Source organism: Dipodomys merriami, unplaced genomic scaffold (assembly GCF_024711535.1).
Source record: "Dipodomys merriami isolate MVZ:Mamm:240054 unplaced genomic scaffold, mDipMer1.0.p SCAF_187, whole genome shotgun sequence".
In the NCBI taxonomy this organism is placed as follows: Eukaryota; Metazoa; Chordata; class Mammalia; order Rodentia; family Heteromyidae; genus Dipodomys; species Dipodomys merriami.
The window spans coordinates 312,895-336,374 of record NW_027203237.1 but is presented as its reverse complement, the minus strand read 5'-3'; the positions used below and the strand labels follow the sequence as shown (position 1 = coordinate 336,374).

The following is a 23,480-nucleotide window of genomic DNA, read 5'->3' as shown; positions in this document are numbered from 1 at the left end:
GTTGGGAAAACTGGACATCCATAGGCCGAAAACTAGAAGTGGATCTCTGCTTCCACTAACATCAAGTCAAAATGGATTAACTACATTAAAATCAGCCAAACTACTATAAGACAGAATAAGGGTGACATTAGAACTTACAGGTACTGAGGTGCGAGCTGGGCAGCTGCACGCCTAGCAGTTGCACTCCAGATCCCACAATCTCGCACTGCGTGCCTCGACCTGATAACCGCTTACTCCAGTTGGCCCCTGCAAAGGCTCCATGCATTGGGCGCACCCCGCGCTCTGGGCAGCTCTGCTCACCGCACTGGCCCTGCTCCATGGGCCGCCGGTGACGAGGCCCCTTAGTGCGCTGAGAGCCCTGTGATGCGAACTCCCTGGCCCAGTGCATGCCTCCGCCTGCCACACCCACGTGTGCAGAGCTGGTGCGCGAGCCAGGCTGTGGCTGCTGCTTGACCTGAGCGCTGCGCGAGGGCCAGCTATGTCATGTCTACACCGAATGCTGCAACTTGGGGCTCAGCTGCCAGCTGCCACGGGCCGAGCCACGCCTCCTGCAGGCGCTGCTGGACGGCCAGGGGTTCTGCGCCAATGCCAGCGTCCCCTGGCCGCCTGAGCACCAACCTGCTGCCGGTGCCCTCTGCCTCAGGAAATGCTAGTGAGTCGGAGGAGGACCAAGGCACGGGGAGCATGGAGAGCCATGCCCTGCCCAGCACACATAGGGTGTCTGACTCCAAGTATCATTCCATTCATTCATATCTAGACACCATCAAGAAAGGTCACGTGAAGGACAGCCAGCGCTACAAAGTCGACTATGAGTCCCAGAGCACGGACACCCAGAACTTCTCCTCAGAGTCCAAACGGGAGACAGAATATGGTCCCTGCCTTAGAGAGATGGAAGATACCCTGAATCACCTGAAGTTCCTCAATGTGCTGAGTCCTAGGGGTGTGCACATCCCCAACTGCGACAAGAAAGGACTTTATAAGAAGAAGCATTGTCGCCCCTCCAAAGGCAGAAAGCGGGGCTTCTGCTGGTGCGTGGACAAGTATGGTCAGCCCCTCCAAGGCTGGGACAGCAAGGGCATGCACGACATGCACTGCTTCAGCATGCAGAGCCAGTAAACCCCACTGCATCAGTTAAATTGGAGCTCCAATACGCTTTACTTTGCACAAAACACTGCCACGGACAGAAAAACACCTGGCTACAGCTTCAACTTATATTTCTTTTTGTGATGAACTGGTTTTTTGTGCGTTTTTTTTTAAAGAAAACCAAAGTGTAGACAGATTTTTGAAATGTCTATTGTTCCTTTAAATGGTAAACTTGAGCATCTTTTCAGTTTTCAATAGTCAGAAAAGAAAATTAATTTCTCTGTTTCTTTCTGTAAAAATAACTGATACTCCTGCCCAAAGCAGCGGACTTGATCCCCTTCTAGAATCCTCTCCACATCTGCCCACTGGAACACCTGACCTTCTGCCTCCCTCACTTCAGTGGCTATTGTAGAAGACACCTCCTCGTTGCCCTCCACCCTGCTCAGGCCTCATGGAGAACAGGAAAGTCAGAAACTCCAGTCACCTGGCCATCTCTACCATACACGAGACCCCTGGCCATCCTGGTCCTATCTTTGATTCCAAGGCTTGGAACCCTGGACGACAAAGCTTCTTCATTTTCTGCAAGTGACCTGATCTGCTTGGAAAATACTAGAGAGATTGAGGTGGAATCTTAACTGACCAAGAAAGTTCTATAAAACTGACCAAAAAGTTCTAGCACATTCTGGAAAACTTGTAAATGCAGATCTTTCTGACCTCCCTCCATCAGGCAGCTTTTCAAGGATGGAGCCCAGTGGAAGGCCGAGGGTTGCCTTGGCTGTGGTCCAGCAAGGCATGGGGAAGGCTGGGAATGTACCCACACCTCACAGGCCTCACCAGTAATGGAGTAATCACTCTGGAGACAACAATAACAACAAAATGTTTTCTAAATTAACTCATAGTTTGGGGTTGAGGATACTAAGCTATTTAAAGGCAAAAGTTTATTTTCACCCCTCATCTTTATTCTTGACCTAACAAAACAATGGTGTTTAATGTTATCTAAAGAGGAAAGATGAACAGCTTGTTGAGAGAGCCTCATAGGGACACTGGGAACACATAGAGAATAACTTGTGTTCGTTGAACTTGGAGTCCAACTTATACTTTATAATTCACACATATATGCAGAGAGAGAGATATGTTCTCAATGGTTAACATTGTATACAGCATAGCCCCATTATAACAAGATCCATACTAGATAATCCTAGATAGTGTTATAGATACTAGAAGGTGTAACTATGGCCGTGACACGGAGAGGACACTCAGTCCAGGCTGGGCTTTTCTATCCCCAAGGCCAAACCCATGGCAGTGTTTGGGGTGTGGCGATTGTCCTGCCCTACACTGCTCTCCTTAAGAACAAAAACAGGTCTCAAGACAGTCTGCCTACCTATTACAAGCTTTCCTTTATTTTTTAAATTTTTTTTGGTGGGGAAAGTATTTTTGAAAAGTTTTGTCTTGCGATGTATTTATAAAAGCAAATAATGTTTTTACCATTAATACAATAATTTAAAAAAAGAACTTATAGGTACTGGCAGGAACTTCCTGAATAGAATCCCAGGGGCACAACAGATAGGAAAGAGATACAACAAATGGGACTACATCAAAGGAAAAAACCTACGCAGGCTAGGGAAATAGGCAGTAAACTAAAAAGACAGCCAACAAATGGGGAAAGATTTTTACCTGCAATACATCAGACAAAGGGCTAATTTTCAATGTATACATGGATCTCAGGAAACTACCCCTCCCAAAACTAATAAAGCAACCACCAAATGGGCAGAGGACCTAAGGAGAGACTTCTCAGAAGAAGAGGGAAAAATGGCAAAGAAACATATCAGAAAAGGTTCATCATCCCTGGCCATGAAGAAAATATAAATCACAGTAATCCTGAGATACCATCTTACCCAAATATCTTGAATTCAGGCAACAAATGTTGGTGGGGAAGTGGAGAAACTGGAAAATGGCAAGGACATTTGCACAACCATGTTCCTTGCTGCTCAATTCACAGTGACAAGAAATGTACACAACGCAGATGCCCCACAATAAATGAATGGAACCAATAATTATGCTATCTATATACAATGAAATTTTACAGAGCCATTAGAAAGGATTAAATAATGTCATTTGCAGGGAAATCGATGACACTAGAATAAATCATGTTAAGAAAGTTAAGCCAACATCAAATTGACAAATGGTACATGTTCCCCTGATATGTGGAAGAAAGGTTTAAAACACAATGGGATTTGACATACTGTGCAGGACTCTAGGCATCATATACAGTAAGAACAGAAGAGGAAGCCTTTGGAGAAAATAACCAATTTGTAATACCCAAGTACCATTTCTATATAATACTCTCTCTCTCTCTCTCTCTCTCTCTCTCTCTCTCTCTCTCTCTCTCTCTCTCTCTCTCTATATATATATATATATATATATATATATATATATATATATATATATATACTGAATTGAATTGCAATGATAAGGAAACAAAGGATCTTTTCTTAACTTGTCTTTTCATTTTCTGATGAGTCTGTATTCTTCACCTAATATACACGGAAGATGGGGGAAGGGCACAGAATTAGTGGGAACTGGGTGAAAAATTGCAGCAGCAGAGCCCTCTGGCTGTACTGGACATTGATGAAAGTGAACCATGCAAGTCGAGGGTCAAGATGGGAGGGAGGGTATGGAAGAGAATGGGGGAACAGATAAGATTATGTAAAAGGAAGGAAATGTACTAATTACCTGACATACAGAAAGGTAACCCTGCTCTATATCACAGCTAAAACAATTTTTTTAAAGAAGAGAGTTCCCAAATGAGAACATATGAGAATAGGAAAATACAGAGCAGATAATTCATTTTTATGTCCTTGGTACCTGACAGTTTCAATCAATAGCTATTGTCCTACCCACTGAGTCATAACTCTAAACCCAAATGTCCTTACAATATTCAAATTTTTCATTCATTTCTTCATATTTTCTATTTACTTTTTGTGGTGTGTTTGTGTTTGTGTGTGTGTGTGTGTGTGTGTGTGTGTGTGTGTGTGTGTGTGTGTGTATAAGAAATGAAGTTTGATCGCAGGATCTAGGTGCTATCCCTGAGTTTCTTTTTTGCTCAATAGTACACTCTACCACTTGAGCCAAAGCTTCACATCTGGTTTTCTTGAACAGTTTATGGGAGATAATAGATTCATAGAGACATTTTTGCACCTCTAGATTCAAATCATCATCTTCAGATCTTAACCTCTGCAGTAGGTAGTATTATAGGCATGAGTCAAGGCTTATGGCTTATGAATTGTTGTCCCTTTTTAAAAAAGCTGGTGCCAGTGGCTCATGCCTGTAATCGTAGCACCACAGGAGGCTGAGATCTGATAACTGAGGTTTAAAGACAACCTGGGTAAGAAAGTCTGTGAGACTATTATCTCATAAACTGGTTAGCAAGAAACCAGAAGGGGCACTGGCTCAAAATGGTAGAGTGATAGCCTTGAGCACAAAAGAACAGGGACTGCCGCCAGGCCCTGAGTTCAAGCCACACATATAAAAAATGTAAAAAAAAAATTGCAATCACTTGTAATCTCAACATCCTCAATTGTTGGTTCATTTAAAATTAATTTGCATCTCACTTTGTACGTACTTGAGAGGGAACTAAACATTTTTCAAAAAATGAGCAGCTGGGTTCAGTTGGCTCATGCCTGTAATCCTACCTTTTCAAGAGGCTGAGAAATGAATATGGTGGCTTAAAGACAGCCTGGACAGAGAAGTTCCCATGAGACTGCTATTTCCAATTATCCACTACAAAACAAGAAATGGCACTGTGGTTTAAACTGGTATGGTAGAGCAAAAGAATTCTGGGACAATACTCATGGCCTGTGTTCAAGTCCCATGTCTGAAGGAAAAATAGAAATCAAGGCTGGGAATTTGGCTCAGTGCTAGAGTGCTTGCCTTGCATGTTGAAACTTTGGGTTCAATTCCTCAATACCACATAAGCAGAAAAAGCCAGAAGTGACATTGTTGCTCAAGTGGTAGAGTGCTAGCCTTAAGGTAAAGAGCTAAGGGACAGTGCCCAGGCCAGAGTCCAAGATCCATGGTGGATAAAAAACAAACAAACAAAGATAGTTCAAACATTTAAATGATGTGCGCGATAGACTATACACTAAAGATGAAAGATTAAATTAATGAATTAATAATTAAAATGATCAACATTATTTCGATTTTGTAAGTGGTGAATATAGCAGAAAAAGTGATAAGAAATAATGATTCATTTCTAACCACTCATATTGTTTTAAACTCATTTACTACTTTAAAACTAAAGGGGCACATTAGTATCATTTTACAGAAAAACAAAAGTTGTACATGTATTTCAGCCTGAATTCCACATTTTATAATTTTCCTTTTAGTAAACAATCAGTATATTTTCATATAAAATACCTGTAATCCCTTTATTTAGTACTTATCATTCCAGTATTTGATTATATCATAATTCCTCCCTTACTTCTTTTCTTCATATCCTTTATTCCTTTCTATACTAGCAGTTAAATTAAGGGCTTCATGCACTTAAAGGTAGGTCCTCTAAAAGGTGAGGCACACGCCTGCTGTTTTTGCTTTAGACACTTTTGTTTTTGTTGGTCATGTGCCTTGAACTCTGGGCCTGGAGACTGTCCTTGCAATTTTCAGCTCAAGGCAAGTGCTCTACTGTTTGAGCCTCAGTGTCACTTCTGATTTTCTGGTGGTTTAATGGAAATAAGAGTCTCACAGACTTTCCTGCCAAGACTGGCTTTGAACTGTGATCTTCAGATCTCAGCCTCCTGAGTAGCTAAGATTACAGGCATGAGGCACCTGCACCCAGCTCTGATTTAGCCTTATTTTTTTTTGGGGGGGGGGCTGAACTCTGGGCCTGGCCACTGTCCCTCAGCTCTTCAGCTCAAGGCTAGCACTCTACCACTTGAGCCACAGTTACACTTCCAGCTTTTTTTTTATTCTGCTTATGTAGTGCTGAGGAATCGAACACAGGGCCTCATGCATGCAAGGCAAGAGCTCTAACACTGAACCACCTTCCCAGCCCTACTTTATCCATTTTTATGGCAGGGTTTTCTCTTTATGACCAGGCCAGCATGGTCCACAATCCTTCTTTTTACCTTTTCTGAGTAGATGAAATATAAAGCACAAAGCATTGGGTTCAGATATTGATTGAGATCCAAAATTTTGAATGTTTCCCTGGGCTAGGGTCAAATCATAATCCTCTCTGTATCAGTCAAGACCCAGCAGCTAGCATTTCAAGTATGAGCTCCCATGCATGGCTCAAATTTCTGACAACTAAAACATATGAACAAAGTTTTAATAATTTTAAATGTTGAATTTGAGGACAACGAGTGTTTTTAATTGCCTAGTTTCAAATTTCATCAAAAAACCCAAATATTAACTTTTGATTTCCTAGATTAAATAAGTAGATCAACTTTAAAAACCAACTATTTTAAGAAAAAAGGCTAGGGATGGAAAGTTTGCTCAGTGGTAGAGCACTTGGCTTACATGCCTGAGGTCCTGGGTTTGATTCTTCAGCACCACATAAGCAAAAATAAAAAAGCCAGAAGTGGCACTGTGGCTCAAGTGGTAGAGTGCTAGCCTTGAGCTGAAGAGCTGAGGGACAACACCCAGGCCCAGAGTTCAGGCCCCAGACTAGACCGCCCCCCAAAAAAAAAGGCTAAACAGTAATCATTCCTACCCCCCAATGTCGATGGCAAAACAGTCTATATGCACAGGAGTGAAAGCCAGGCTGTAGGCAATCACACCATCCATGCTCTTATATCTGATTTGCTTTGGAAACAGGATTATTCTTCCATTCTACTTTCTACAAAGATGCATGATTAGCAAGCATGATTTAGAATGAGAGTGGCCTCATACTTCATGTTCCAAGTAGGAGTCTTGCATTCTGTATATCACTCCCATAAATCTACATACTGGACTTGGCTGTATTGTTTCAATGTTGTCTTTTTGTAGTCTTCTATATTGTATTGAACCCTTATACTTAAACTCAGAACTTCTCTTTCTCCTATTATTGCTATTGTTTCCCTTATTGTTAGCACATGTAAACTTGGGAAATAATGAACAGCACGTACACTCACAAAAAGAATGTTCTGAGAATCTTCTTCCCATTTAAAATTCGCCTTAATTTACAGAGAACTTAAAAAGTTTGAACTCAATGTACTCATGTATAATGTATTTTTAAGCAATATAAATTTCATATTTTCTCTTTACTAAGTTGTCTCTGAAACACGTGTTACCTCAGGTCCAAAGGTGTCCTAGTGTTATTTCAGTGAAGCCAGAAAACATTCATTATACCTCAAGCAGCACCATCGATTGTTACTGGAAGTAACCGTTACTGGATATGAAAACTGAAACCAGGAGGGGAATGGAACATACAGGAATAACAAAGTTCAATTACCTTGTATTTCCTTTTTACTGTACAAGAAAAGTATCCCAAGGTTTGAAGGAAACTCTGTCCCTGGGTTTTCCGAGTGTGCTCTTTACTCATATAAATTTTTTCTCTAAACTTCTACTTCAGAATATTACAAAAGGAAATAATGTACCATTTGAAGGCCAGCATAGAACAAAAGGAAATAACATTGTTTTAAAAGTGTTCTCCTGCAAAGGAACAAAGACATGGAGGTTTTAAAGTGACTTATGGATGGATATTTCACCCCTGAGATGATTCTCTTGATGCAGGAGTCAGTTATCAATTCCTTGGGTCTGGTCCTGAGTTCTACAGAGCAAGAAGGATTCCAAAAAAGCAGGATGCATTGAGTATGATCAGCAAAAGGAGCCTCTTCTCTGACCAGTACTCCTTTAAGGAGGGTCCCAAAGAAATATCTGGGATTTTTGTTTGTTTGTTTAGTTTGTGATGGTTCTGGGGCTCGAACTCAGAGGCTGGATCCTTTCCCTGAACAGTTGTCTTTCCTGCCCACCTGCCCCCAAAGCTAGTACTCTACTGCTTGAGCCAAAACTCCACTTCTGGTTTTTTGGTGTTTAATTTGCGATAAGATTTTGACAGACTCTCCTGCCTGGTTTGGCTTTGAATTAAGATAGTAAGAAAGCTAAGTGGTATTAATTGTATAGTCTTCCCTTTTGAAACAAGAAATATTAGATGAAGTTTATTGTAAAGCTAATATTTGACAATTTTTAAAGGAAGAGAATATGTCTAGCAAAGAAGGCATAACTTAAATAACTCAGCAAAAGTAGGTGCACTGCATCATTTTGAAATTCTTTTTTCTGCTTGGGAAGATTATTGATCTTGTCCTTCCTTTTGGGGAAACTTAAGGTAATATTTGCACTTTTTGTTGGTTGTGGGGCTTGATCTCTGATCTTGGGCGCACTGTCTCAGGTCTTCAGCTCAAGTTGAGTGCTCTACCGCTTAAGCTACACCACCACTTCAGGCTTTCAGGTGGTTAATTGAAGATAAGTGTCTCATGAACATTCCTGACCAGGCTGGCTTAGAATCACAATATTTTGGTCTCAACCTCCTGACTAGCTAGGATTACAGGGGTGAACCACCCTAGGTCATATCTGCGTTTATGTGCACTGAATGACACTATGTAGTCAAATATTGGAAATTTGAATCAAATGATGGCATTGCAGCTTTTCAGAAAACTTGAGGTAACAATAAATATGTCCTCTTTTTCCATGTTGTTTCATTAATGACTCATGAGCTATGGGACCCTTAAATTAGCATTCTCTGCCATCTGTGTAGGTGTATTTAGTATCAGGAAATGTTCATAGTGAAATATAGAAAGACTGAAATTTTTAGAAAGCAAAGAAGGTGAGAAAAAACAACACAGAAGGAGACACATTTATTACACACAGATTACAAGTAGCCTAAGAGATTTAGAATGCTAAAGGTAATGAGGAATAAGTCTAGTTGATAACTATTTGTTCAATAACCAAAAGTGGTTTTCTAAAACAGTTTCTGGTATACCGTAGTTACTAACATTTATTACTTAACTCTGGAGTTCCTTCTCTTTTGTCACAAGTGTTAATTTGCCTCTGCCATTTTGGTGCCATAAATGACCAAAAATATTTCCAAATCTCACTTAGATTATCCTTCTCATTGTGATTAGCAGTGATCATTCAAAAACCTGGAATTTTTGAATATCCAGAATTAATCTTCACCGGACATCTAAGCACATTCAAGCCATTAATTTCTGTGACCTAATGAACAAAACTTTTTTTTTTCAACACAATATCCTAATAAAAGTAAAGTACATGAATTAGGGACTATTGTCAGGTGTCAGTATGGCAGGAACAATTATATATTCCAAGTATAGGTTCCTTATTTTGTATTTACTAACTAAATGTTTTTTGTGGTTTTTTTTGTTTTTTTGGGTTTTTTTTCCTTTTTTGCTAGTCAAGGGGCTTAAACTCAGTGCTTGGGAATAATTCCTGAATTTTATTTTTTGCTCAAGTCTATCACTCTACCACTTGAGGCACAGCACGACTTCCAATGTTTTTCTGTTTATGTGGTACTGAGGAAATGAACTCAGGGTTTCATGCATGCTAGGCAATCACCATATCATGAAGCCACATTCCCAGAGCCATAATGACTTTCTTAAGTTGTCATTATATTTTCATTCCATAACCATAATATTGGCCAGGTGCTGGAAAATGTAGAAAAGAATACAATAAAATAAATCCAGTAAGGCTAGATGGACAATGAATAATCCTCACAGTCTAGCAAGGGCACAGAAGGCTTATTTCATGGAGATGTATCAACACTCTGAGTGAGACCGCTCCTGACCCACAGCCCACCTCCAGAACCAGAATGAGTAGGCCATCTTGGGTTCCAGCCACCAGGGGACGTTGGGCCACTTCATATAGCACCCATTCAACTAGTTCCTGAGAGAGAGAATGAGAGAGAAAGAGAGAAAGAGAGAGAGAGAGAAAGAGAGAGAGAGAACCAGAATTACAGTTAAATCTGGTGCCAGAGGCTTAGAAATCTAATCCTAACTAAACAGGAAGCTGAGATATGAGGATCATGGTTCATAGACAGCACAGGCAGGAACAGCTGTGATAATCTTATTCCAAAGAACCACCAGAAAAGTGGAAGGGGCACTGTGGGTTCAAGTGATAGAGTGCTAGCCTTGAGCTGAGGAGCTCAGGAACTGTGGCTAATCCTAGAGATCAAGACCCACGACAGAAAAGAAGTGGAGTTCCCACCATAAGAAGTGGACTGAATATCACCCATTGTCCTAAGGAGCATGGTAGAGAAGTCAGGCCGAGCTTCCTGTGAACTTGAGGTCATAAGTAGGTCACCTGGCTTCTCTGTGCTTCAGTTTCCCCAGCTTCAAAACTGAACAAAGTGAAGGATCCTCTTCCTCATGGGGATAGGGTAATAATGAAAGAGAGCCAAGTTTCAGTTCATAATCCCACACCTGATGCACGATGAATAACAGGCCCCACCTGAGCCCTTTCTGGTATCTTCCTGTCATAAGCTCACAGAATTGCCAAAACCTTATGTGAAGGCCCCTCCCTCTCTGCCTAGCCATTCTCTAGTGATCTCTCTGTATAAATCCCTTGTCTCCTCACAACTATCCTGTGAGGAGAATGAAGTCCAATGGTTGAGGCCCTACCAAGAGCTTCACATGTGGTCAAGAATCCACTGCTGTGGATTCTTGGGATAATCCATCTAAACCAACGACTGAGCATGGTGCCACATGTCTACCATCCCAACTAGAGAGGAGCAGGCCTGGTAGAGCAAATCTTTCACAGGAGGAATGCAATCCAGCCCAGCCTGAGCAAATATTTAGTTTCTATCTCAGAAATGCTCAAGGCAGAAAGGTGGCTCATCAGAGCCGGGAGAGGAAACAAGCAGGGGAGTCATGGTGCCCCCAGAGGAGTGTTTGACCCGGATTGAGTTGGTGTTGGGGTAGCCACTCACCTGTGCTGCTGAGAGAAACTGTTGGCAGCTGCTCCAAGTGGGACAGCAGCGATGGCAGCATCATTGCGGACACATGGGCCCAGAGCAGATGACTAGGGGAAGGGACCAGGTTGGGATTTATACCTGTTGGCAGCACGCCATGCCTGAGGTTTGAAACGTGGCACCACATGAAGGGAGGGAAGGGGCCGGGTGGGGGTGGGAGAATCAATTTCTTACTATACTCCAAAGTCACCTAGAGTCTCTTCCTCACCACTTAGCCACCTCTACCTTTGTCAACTACTGTTAGTGGTGTAAACAAACAGAGGGAATCCCAGTGCTACCTGGCAGCATGGAATGTGGGCGTGGCCAGCATTCTTGTATCCCATTGGTCAGAAAGATACAAGAAAGAATGGGGGTGTGGCCAGAATCCTGTGAAGCAAGCAGAATTGCTGAGTGTCAACAGTCCATACTGGGGCAATTTGAGCTGACAGGTTGTTCCAAAGACTTGAGAACAAGCCCCAGGTTTTAACAAACTAAAAACAGATTAACATGCAGATGGCAGTATGCTAATAAATATATATCTAAATAGAATTCCAGAGATGTCTATACATTATTCAGTTATATAGACTATATTCCTTCCAAATCCTAAGTATTCATTATACATCCATGTAATTAATGTTATTGTTAAAATCCTTAAACTATTAAAGAAAGCACTCACTATCCTGAAATTATTGTGTTCCTGTAAATAATAATATTCTTTTAATGCTTCATAAATACTAAATAAAATCAACCAGACTTCTGAAATGATGCTTTTTAATTTTATAGGATCATCATGCACGATGAACTCATTCAACTGTGACATTGACAAAATTCCAATGTTGTTCCTTTGGATGGGAGCCAGTTTCTTAGTATCACCTGCCATTGGTTGGTGTCAGGACGGAGATTCGAAATGAGGGCCTATGTTGCCACGTGGATAAAGGTTCCCTGATAGTCTGTCAGCCTTCAGCAGTGCAAGGTGAAGTACCCTTTGCAACAGTGTCATTCAGACCCAGAAGTGTCACTGCAAAGGAAGAAAACATAAAAGGCCACATTTTTTCTGTGCATTGTTTTTCTTGTAAGACCTGGGGTTCTAGGATCACAGGAGTACCTGCGTGTCCAGTGGCTTCACCACATCCTAGTATGATCGAAGCTGAGGTGGACTTGCCATGACCTGAGTTTAAGCCTCATGCTGAGAAAAAAAATAGCTCCCTGGCTTGCAATTCACACAGTTTATTCTTACAGGCTTTGGATTTGAACTCAGGATCTGGGTAAATCTGCAGCAATGTGGATAAACGGGAAGGAAGGTCACCTTACATGAAGATAAAAATGTCAGGCTTGTTCACTAGTCCTGAATTCAAGACCCAGCCCTGGAAAAAATACTATTTATATGTATTGTAAAGATAGGATTTATACTTACCCATACATACATGTTTCGTGTGTTCCTTGCATCTTTTGTTTTATTCATTTATTTACCATTGATTTTACTATGATAAAACCCATTCTGTTTATTACATTGATGACAACCTATCACAGAACATCTAGATCTGTAGAAATGTTCTCCATCATGCCTGACTTCCAGGATACTCAGAGAAAAGGAAATTAAGTTTCACACTCTCCTTATTACTCCACGATCCACTTGTTGGTAGTGCTGGGATCTGAACTCTGGGGAGAGCAAAACCAATTGGCCAATCAGTCAAGGTGATCATACAAACCTGTGAGCAACTAAGGAGTGTGGCCAATCCCAGAATCTGACATTGATCCCCAGGGTGGTCTACCATAGTCAATAATTCATAATTTAAACATAGGATCTATATTGACATACATGTGTGGACAGCATCTTGTGTTAAGTGCAATTATTTTCCTTAGTTTGTCTCTAATTCATGGAGGTATTGTGCATTTTAATAAGTATGGTGACAGGTATAACTGTCCTGACATGGATGACAACCTGTTCCCATGGTTACAGGGTTGTCTATGCATTCTCCATCGTATTTGAGACCCAGGACTCTCACAGGAGTGGATAAAAGGCACAACAACTGGCTTCTGATATCAGGATGAATCTTTTGTCAGTGCTGGGATTTGAGCTCAGGTCTGGGTAACTCTGTTGCACTGTCGGGGAAGAGGAAGCTCACCATCTTTGAAGACTAGAATGTCAGGCCTTGTGCAGGGCCTGATTTGAAGCCCCAGCACTGAACAAAATAACAAGCCATCCTTTTTTAAAAGTAGGATTTCTCTTTACCTACAGGTGTGGTATGCATCTTGCATTTAATGTAGTTATTCATTCTATTTTGTGTATTATTCATGGAGGTATTGTGTATTTTATTGCATATGGTGACAGATATAACAGTGCTGACATGGATGACAACTTATTCCCATGGTAAGAGTTGCCAATATAGCATTCTCGATCCTCGATGAGACCCAGGGTATTCACAGGACAGGAAAACATGTGCCACCATAGCCTTCTCACATCAGAATGAATCTTTTGGTAGTGCTGAAATTTCAACTCAAAGCCTAACAGGCCCAATTGGTGAATGGGTCATGGTGAGCATACCAGGCTGTGAGCCACTAAGGAACTAGGCCATTCCTGGGACCTGAGATGGAACCCAGGGGGAGGCCAATATAGTCATAAATTCATAATTAAAGAGTGAATATATATTTCCAAACATGAGTGGGAGGCCTCTTGCTTTTGGAGTAGTCATTCTCTTTGTTTTGTGTCTTATTCGTTGATGTATTGTGTATTTCCTTGAGTATAGTATGACAGATACAACTGTGGTGAACTGGATGACAATCTATTCCCATGAGTATAGAGTCCCATATACATTCTCCTTCCTAGCTGAGACCCAGAACTTGCACAGTACAGGAAAACAGGTGCAACGACTGGCTTCTCACATCAGGGTGAATTTTTGGCAGTGCTGGGATTCGAACTTTGAGCCTAGGAGGCCCAACCGCCCAATGGGTCCACGTGATCACACCAGAATGTGAGCCACTAAAGAGCTGGGCCGTTTCCAGGAACTATGATCAAGCCCCAGGGAGGCCAAAATAGTCCTCAATGATCATTGAAACATGGGATGTATATTCACATCCGTGTGTGGACTTCATTGTGCATTGAGTGTAGTTATTCTCTTTATTTTGTATGCTATTCATGGGAGTGTTGTGTATTTTCTGGAGTATATGATGACAGGTATAACTGGGCTGACATGAATAACAACTTATTCCCATGGCCACAGGGTAGCCCGTGCATTCTCCATCCTCGCTGAGATACAGGACTTTCACAGGAAAGAAAATAAGTGCAACGAGTGACTTCTGACATCAAGATGAATCTTTTGGCAGGGCGGGGAATCTGAACTCGGGACCTAGCAGGACCAAGTGGCGAATGGGTCCACATGAGCACACCAGCCTTTGGGACCTGCGATTGAGCCCCTGCCCCTGAGGGGACAGTGGGGAGCACAACAGTCATCCATTCATAAGCTGAAGGTACTATGCAAATAAGTACACATTTGTATAGATTAGGAGAGTTGGTAACCTGTGGTAGAATCCAATCTGTGTGACTACCAATTCTTGGATATTTCCTGATGCCTCCATTTCATGACTGTGATGATTATTGTCATGCTTCATCAACTTCTTTACAAATAATCGATACCCCATGAGTCTTGCCTATAATTTCCTACTTGCATCATGCACGAAATACTCATTCAAGGATGAGATAGATCACATTCCATGACTCATCCCAGGTCCAGAAACGAGTATCTCAGGATCTCCAGGCATTCCCTCGGCATAGGGGGGCTGAATTCATGCCTCAGGCCTGGAAAAGATATTCGTTATATACTTTTCTTTTCTTTTTCTTTTGTTCTTTTTTTTTTTTTGGGGTCCACTCATAAGCCTGAACACTGGGTCAGGGTGTTGTCCCTCAGATATTCATCTCAAGGCTAGTGCTGTACCTCTTGAGCCACAGCGCCACTGCCAGCTTTTTTTTCTGCTTATGTGCTGCTGAGGAATCCAGCCCACGGCCTCATGCATGCAAGGCAAGGGCTCTACCACTGAGCCACCTTCCCAGCCATCCTTATATATATGTTAAAGATAGGATTTATACTTCCATACAGATGGTCAGTTCATATTGTTTTTGCTATGGTTATTTATTTTATTTATTGTGTCATTCATTTATTTAGAATTTATTTTATTGACTCTGATGACGCCTATACCATTTATTACATTGTTTACATCCTATCACACAACATCTAGATGTTAGATGTGTTCTCCATCATGCCTGGCAGTGCCAGGATCTGAGCTTTGTGCCTAGCAGGCCCAATTTATGATTGGGTGAGTTTGAACATGGCAGTCTCTAGCCAATGAAGATGTCAGGTGGTTCCCAGGCTCAGAGATTGACCCAATTTATGATTGGGTGAGTTTGAACATGGCAGCCTCTAGCCAATGAAGATGTCAGGTGGTTCCCAGGCTCAGAGATTGACCCCCAGGTTTGGCCAAAACAGCGATACATGGATAGACAGATGAAGGAATACAAATAAATAAATATATATATATATAGATAGATAGATAGATAAAGAGTTCTACAATCATCTCTCTATGATAGAATGACACCTACCTTGTTCCTACCAACTCTTAAGTATTTATTATACTGCCATTGAAGGAATATTATTCTTTTCATGCTTAATAAACTAATAATTAAGCTCATTCAGCATTCCAGGATTATTGCATCCAATTTTAGCTTAGACCGATGTTTAAACTACTCTTTCAATCAGTATTCCTATGCATAGGAATGAGTCTCTTGTGATCTCCAGCGATTGATGTCAAGACTGCGATTTGAACCCAGGGCCTATGTTGACAGGTTGGTCTATGGCTTCACTGATAGCTCACCAGCCACCAGAAATGGCAGGTCAGGTCCACATTGCAGCTTTGTCATTTGGACCCAGGATGGTCACTGTCCAAAGGAAAATATCGTAAAACCCCAGCTCTCTGCAGCTCACCAATTTTTGTGCTTTCCAAATTGTGTTTCTTCCTGAAAGCCCTCTGGGCCAAGGATCCAAGTATTGGCTATGGGTCCAGAGACTGCACCCCAGCCAAGGGAGATCCAAGCTGAAGTAGAATTTCCACGACCTGTGTTCAACCCCCTTGCTTGTCCAAAAAAACAATATATGTATGTATGTATGTATGTATGTATGTATGTATGTATGTATGTATGTATGTATGTATGTGTATATATATATATATATATATATATATATAATTTCACTACATTAAAAAGATAAAGCTCCCTGGTTTGGAATTTCTTCCAGTTTTTTTTTCTAGCCAGGGATTTGAACTCAGGGTCTTGGTAAATCTGTAGCAATGTGAGTGAAGAGTTGTCATTACTTGCGTTCAAACCCCATGCCAACCAAAAATGAAAAACTACGCCACTGACCTCGGCAAGCGGAGATAGTTGTGGAGATGGGAGGGAAGGATGGTAGGGGAAAAACACAGGAGGAGTAAAAAATGCTCAATAGGAATTATTCTCATTACCTTGCTCCTGGAAGTGTAACCCCTCTGTAGAATATTTTTACAAAAAAAAAAAACATACAAAAAAGAGAAACAATGTAGTTCTTAGAGAAGCACTTTGCAGGTAAGGGAAGGATGTTTGAATAGCTGTAAAAAACTCTACACTGCTTTTTTTAAATGTTCAGTATGGAACAGAATAAACATAACTGCTTCCATCAAAAAAATTAAGTCACTGTCTTGGAACTGGGGCCAGTATTTCTGCCATTGCTAGTTTTTGAACTCACCATCTAAGTAACTCTTTTGCACCATGGGTGAAGGCAAAGGTCATTGTCCTTGAGGAAAAGAAAATCAGGAAAATGTTCCCAGGGCCTGAATGAAGGCCCTGCAATGGGAAAAATATTTCTATACAAATGTAATAAATGGAAGCATTTGTCCCAGTCTTCACATGTTTAGAGTCTCTCCTACATGTGAGGTTTGAGTTCAAACCCAAGATGGGCAAAAAAAAAAAATGAGCCTGGTGAGACATATTCTTCTGGGACTCAGAGGAGGGCCAAGGTTATAGATAAGAAGTAGGTTAGAGGGCAGGTGCTGGTGGCTCACCCCTGTAATCTACTCAAGAGGAAGAGATCTGAAGATCCCAACTGTAGAAGGGAAGGAAAGATTTGCTCCAGGAAATGATATAGCCAGTGCCAACATTCCACAGTAGTTCTAATATGTGGGTACAAGACAGAGAGCCTCAGACAGAAGGTATAGCATGGGCAAAGGTCCTGAGGTGTGCTGTAGAGCAGGTGGTGTGAGTGGTATGAAGGTTCTATGGCTTCAGAAAAGTCTAGTAGGAAATTCAAGGCTGGGTCAATGTTGACTTGAATCACAGGGCAGAGGGTGGGGTTCCAGAATGGCGCCCAGGGGGAAGATTAACTTGGCTTTTCGCCAGGGACCCAAAGACATTTCCTGTGGTTGGAAACCTGTTTTTACAGCTCCTGACCCTTAGGCCTCCTTTGCATGGAAGAGTCAGGGCAAATGCAGGGAAGAACTCTTGCTTTAGAAAAGCTTCTAGCCCAGGGAAGGTGGCTCAGTGGTAGAGTGCTTGCCTTGCATGCATGAGGCCCTGGGTTCGATTCCTCAGCACCACATAAGCAAAAAGAAAAAAGCCGGAAGTGGCACTGTGGCTCAAATGGTAGAGTGCTAACCTTGAGCTGAAGAGCTGAGGGACAGCGCCCAGGCCCAGAGTTCAGGACCACGACTGGACCAAAAAAAAAAAAAAAAGAAAGAAAAGCTTCTAGCCCAATGCCACCAGTGGCTCAACCCCTGTAAATCCTAGCTATTCAGGAGACTAAGATAGAGATTGAGGGTCAAGCCTGCTCAGGAGAGGAAAGTTAATGATACTCTTCTTGCTGATTATCTACCAAAATCCAGAACAGGAGCTGTGGCTCAAATGCTAAAGTGGTAACCTTGAAGGAAAAAGTTTAGATACCAGAGCCCAGACCCTGAGTTCAAGCCCCAATACTAGCACAGGAAAATTAAAGAAAAGATTTCAGGAGCTCCTAGTCCACTGTGGTGTAAGGCCAGATCATCCAGGCAGAGGTGGCTCACGCCTGTCCTCCTAGCTTCTCAGGAGGCTGAGATGTGAGGATCATGTTTGAAAACGAGCCCAGGCAGGAATGTCTGGGAGACTCTGATGTCCAAGAAACCTACAGAAAATCGGAAGTTGCTCTGTGGCTCAAGTGGTAAGGTGAAGAGCTGGAGGACAGCGCCCAGTCCCAGAGTTCCAGCCCCATGACCAACACCTGGCCTGCTTAGACCTTACTATTTAGCTCTAGGCAGAGTTCTTTCTAGTGGGCCCCTGAGGGTCCCCTAATGTCTAGGTGTCCTATAAGTCTTGGTAGCAGCCTCTTTCTAGGCCATTGCCTACAGAGCAGGCCACACTACCAGAGAAGTATTGAGCCTTGAGGCATGAAGATCATCAGAATGGCATCTGTCATGGGTGCAATGTGCATCAGAGCAGTAAATTACTTTCTCAGACCACAGTTCTGGCCCAGGAGGGGCAGGAGCTACAAGATGTCACACCAGATAATGCCCAGTCATACGAGTATCACAAGAGTGCAAATTTGTTAGTCAGACCTTGGGCAGGTGTTGAGTTGGGTTCATGAAAGTATTGTAGGCTCAGGAATGCACAGCCAACTGACTGCTACTTGTAGCAGTCATTATCCCAGGAGTCTCAGGGCTCGCTCCCCTACTTTCCTCACCAGTGCTTTGGGAAGGGGGGCAGATGAAGGTCTGCAATCATGGGCCAACTACCAAGGAGCAATCCTATTGTACTTCCCTTAATCCTGTAGCTCCATGTTGACATCGAGAGGCAGGTTCCATGGAACTTACTGCCATGGCCCAAACCCCTCAGCCCAAGAAGGACTTAGGGAGAAACTACTTGATCTGCTTTGAGAGTTTACTGTAACTATGACTCAGGACTGCCCCCAATTGTAGCTCAGTTCATACAGGTCGAAATTAATGCCCCAAAACCTTGAGGTACTGGCCATACCAATCTCTCATCCCCCAGTTCCCTGGCCCAGGAATCTAAAGTATATGCATCTGTATTCTGGGAATCCAAAATTGTCTAGGAGGACCCGAGAGGCCCAGTTGGGGCCAGAAAATAGATTTGCCTACGATAAGGTATTTTGACCTTTCCTAGACATCGAACAATACATCCAAGCCACCTTAGCCTCACCTCTCTTGTAGCCCCAGATTATCCTTGTTTGGGAAGCCTTCAGTCAGCTATCAAGGTCGAGTTGGCCAGAGCCACTGGCAACCACCCTTCCACCACACCTCTACCAGCCTGCTGGGAGTGGGACATGCAGCCAGTAGCCTAGCTGAGAAAAAGACAGCACACAGTATGACTGACCCTGGCTCCAAGAGTCTGGAGAGCACATATACCAGCCAGCCCTGAGGAACCAGAATCCCCTGGATGAGGACAAAGATATGGACAGCCAGACTTGGGTCCCAAGGAAAAGCAGGAATATGCAGGTCTCTGGCAATTTACTACTCATTGAGGACCATGATAGGGGACTGAAGACAAGGTTACTATTGAGGAAGGGCACCATCCAAGGTCAGGAAGAGGCAGACAAGCACCCAGGAAGTGGGCAGAGAATGATGAGGGAAAAATACACACACACACACACACACACACACACACACACACACACACACACACACACACACACACACACACACACACATACATACACACACTGGTAGCCCAAGGTGTCAGCAGTCCCTGAGCAACTGAACATCCCAAACTCCAAGAAGATGGCACTACCACCCTCAGACCAAATGTTGACAAAACTCAGAGCCTCTCACACATCTGGAATGGCTCAAAAACAGCATGGCATTTCCTACTGTACACACCACTATGAAGAAAACTCAGCCACATATTTTGGTTGGCGGTCATGGGGTTTGAACTTTGGACCTGCATGCTATCCCTCAGGTCTTCAGCTGAAGGTGTGTGCTCTACCACTGGAGCCACAGCACCACTTCCAGTTTTCTGTTGCTTCCCTTGAGTTAAAGTCTATAAGACTTTCCTTCCCAAGCTGGCTTTGAATCGTGATCCTCAGATCTCAGCCTCATGAGTAGCTAGAATGAGAGTTGTGAGACACTGGCAGTGCCCGGTTTCAGCCACCTTCTTACAACCAGGGGAAACCCAACTTGTCAGGCCACAAAGCACATGCAACCCTTCACTTTCAGACTTTGACACCAATGTCCAAAGCTATTTTTCCTTAGTTGGGGAGAATATAATCGACACTACCCTCCAACCCTGCTCCCATTCTCTCACTCCCTGCCTACGATAGGCCACAACCTCTGGACTTCATGGTAAGACAACGCCCAGCCTGTTGTAACTTCACACTTGGCCAAAATGGGGAGTTCTTAGAAATGGCTGTACACTGATGCCAGAACCTGGTGCCCCAACCACAGCAACCCCACTCCTTCACCATCTCTGGCAAGCAAGGGGTGTCTTTCGTTCTTGTTTTTTTGGATGAGGGTATTGAACTCAGGGCTTGGGTACTCTCCCTGATGTTGAATTTTGCTCAAGGTCAGTGCACTACCACTTGAGCCATGGCACCACTTCTGGTTGGAGATTGGAGATGAGACTCTCATCGGACTTTCCTCCTTGTGCTGGGAAACAAGACCCTCTGGATCTCAGCCTCCCGAGTAGCCAGGATGACAGGCGTGAGCCATCAGCGCATGGCCTATGGTATCTTATTCTTTACAATTTCCAACTAGTCTTACACTAGACACTACACCCATAGACCCTCCTCTACCTCCCTCAGGGACAGCAAAGGGAGGCTCAGAATCTGGGGAGGGCCATGGCCAATAAAGGGCCCCCTTCACATCACTACTCCTTTCTAAACTCCCCTCCACTTTCTATGGATGGCTTGGTTGTCGGGCATATCAGCCCAACTAGGACTTCTTAGGCCTGCCCTGTATCGCCCCGCCACACCCAACTGGTAACTGAGAATTTCTGGGGCCAGCTGCTCCATGTCCCAGTGGAAGACGTTGGGAGGGTTGCTGATAACCGGGTCCAGGAGTGCCCAGGGCAGGAAGAGTGTCCAGATGCCCTCTGTCAAAGAAGGAGACACAAAGCATGGATGGATCTACTAAGTGCTACAGGGCACACCATCCACCTGTCACCCAGGTCCTTTGGAGTGAAGTTTTACCTTGACAGTGCTGGGCCTTGAACTCAGGGTACAGGCGCTGTGCCTGACCATCTTTTGCTTGATTTGAGCACTCTTCCACCTGTGCCTCAGTACCACTTCTGGATTTTTCTGCGTATGTGGGACCTAGGAATCGAACCCAGGATTTCCTGTGTGCTAGGTGAGCCCACTACTGCTAAGACACAATCCCAACATTGGATAGCAGTTCTTCTGTGCCCCCTTGGGCCTATCTTGGGACAGTCTTGCATATCTTTACCAAGTATCTAACCAGCAGCCTTGTCTGGAAAAGAACACGTTCTGCTATGTTGTCTTTTATCTATGGCATCTTATCTATCTGTGCTTCCTGTCACATCCTCCTTCTTAAGCAAGACCCCCTTTCAAGTGCTGCCTTTAAGAAGCTCACTCCAATCACCCTGGCAGAGGGGGATCTTCTTCGCTCTGCAGACTGCTGGCCTTGTCATGCTCTGCCTCCAACTTGTGTGTTTAAAAGCACACAAAGGAGAAGGCCTGGCTTTCACCACCCAATTTCTGAAGGCTCTGATACACTACCCAGGGACCAGTGCAGTATCACACCCTGTGAGAGGGCACTTGAGGCCCAGGCAGTCTGGGGGCAACAAATGGGGCCATTTCTTGTGTTATTTGAACGGAGGATCTGGGAGCTGTCTCTCTGAGTTTTCATGCTCAAGGCTACTACTCTACCACTTGAGCCAAGGCTCCACGTCTGGATTTTTGGTGGTTCCATGCAGAGAAGAGTCTTATCGGCTTTCCAGCTTATGACTGGCTTTGATCTTTGATCCTCAGATTCCTGCCTACCAAGGAACCAGGATGTCAAGTGTGAGCCTGAGCCAGACAGGTTCCAAAACCTTTCCTTTGGGCTTCTCTTTTTCTCATGTCAACTAGCAAGCTCTAGTTAAAATAGTCATTTATAGGGGATCAAGTTCCTCTCCTAGGTCAGTTAACCCAAGGAGATAAAGGCTAGTCAGAGTTGGCCTAGGTGAGTGAGTGTCTGTTTTTTTTTTTTTTTTTTTTTTTTTTTTTGTGTGTGTGTGTGTGTGTGTGTGTATGAGTTTCAGGGATACCTACCCCATCTCTCTGTTGCTTCTTTCACCCAGAGGTGAGTACATCCAGGATCCCCACCCCAAGAAAGTCGGGTAGGGGAGGGTACTTAAGGTCACATCAAGTGGGATGATCTGAATTCTATCCTGCAACTGAAGGCAGGAGAGATAATAGAGAGAAGGAGAGGTTTAAAGGAACATCAACGGAAGTCCCTTACCTTTGGCTACAAGTACCAGAGAGAAGAATGTATCCATCCTTTTTTGTAGTAAGATAACAAGTGCCCATGATTCATTTATTTTATTTTGTTTGTGTCCCAGGTTATGGACTCAGGGATTCGGTGTCATCCCTGAGCTTCTTTTACTTAAGGCTGAGGCTCTATAACTTGAGCCACAGCACCACAACTGGCATTTTTCGGGGGGGGGTAGTTTATGGGAGATAAGAATCTCACAGACTCTCCTGCCTAGCTAGGCTGTCTCTGAGTCACGACCATCAGAACTCAGCCTCCCAAATAGCCAGGATGACAGGCGAGAACCACTGGCACCTGACCGCCACCATCCATTTATAGTCTCCTAGGGCCAGTTCTGGGCTACCTGCACTGCATCCTTATTTTTGTGAGTGGGAAGCAGACATGCATGGGTTTGATACTTCAATAGCCTACCTACCTTTGAGCATTGTTCTGGCTCAGTCTGATGCTGGCTTCCTCCTTATCCATAGCAATGACTTTGCGCTGTCACAGAACAAATGTCCCCCAGGAGGTGTCGGATCTGGGGTCTTTCCTCTGCACACTGCCTCCACTCTCTGAAACAACACACTGCAGCAACATGAAGAAGACATAGAGTGAATTGAGTTTCTTATAATCAGGGTCTGGCCACATAGGTGGCAGTGAGGATCAGAGACTCAGGACAGGGCTGTGCAGTTGGACAATGCAATGCCTCCTTATCCACTTTCCTTTAACGGTCTTAGATGAGGGTAGTGGGAAAGGACTCACCAGACAGACTAACAATGAGTAACCATGACAGTCTTCTCTGGGCACAGAGGGGCTTACCTAAGAGAGCTAGTTCCACTGTCCAAGTGAGAATGATCCTGACACACAGCCTACCTCCAGAGAGAGAGACAATGACAGAGACAGAAAAAGAGAGATAGAGAGAGAGAGAGAATTACACTTAAGTCGGCTGCCAATGACACAGGCCTACAATGGTAACTACACATTGAGATATGAG

General features: G+C 43.4%; 1 pseudogene; it reads left to right on the top strand.

Moving 5' to 3' along the window:
- Positions 1 to 259: 259 nt before the first annotated feature.
- LOC138830258 (insulin-like growth factor-binding protein 3 pseudogene) lies at positions 260 to 1,116 on the top strand (annotated as a pseudogene).
- The last annotated feature ends 22,364 nt before the right edge of the window (positions 1,117 to 23,480 follow it).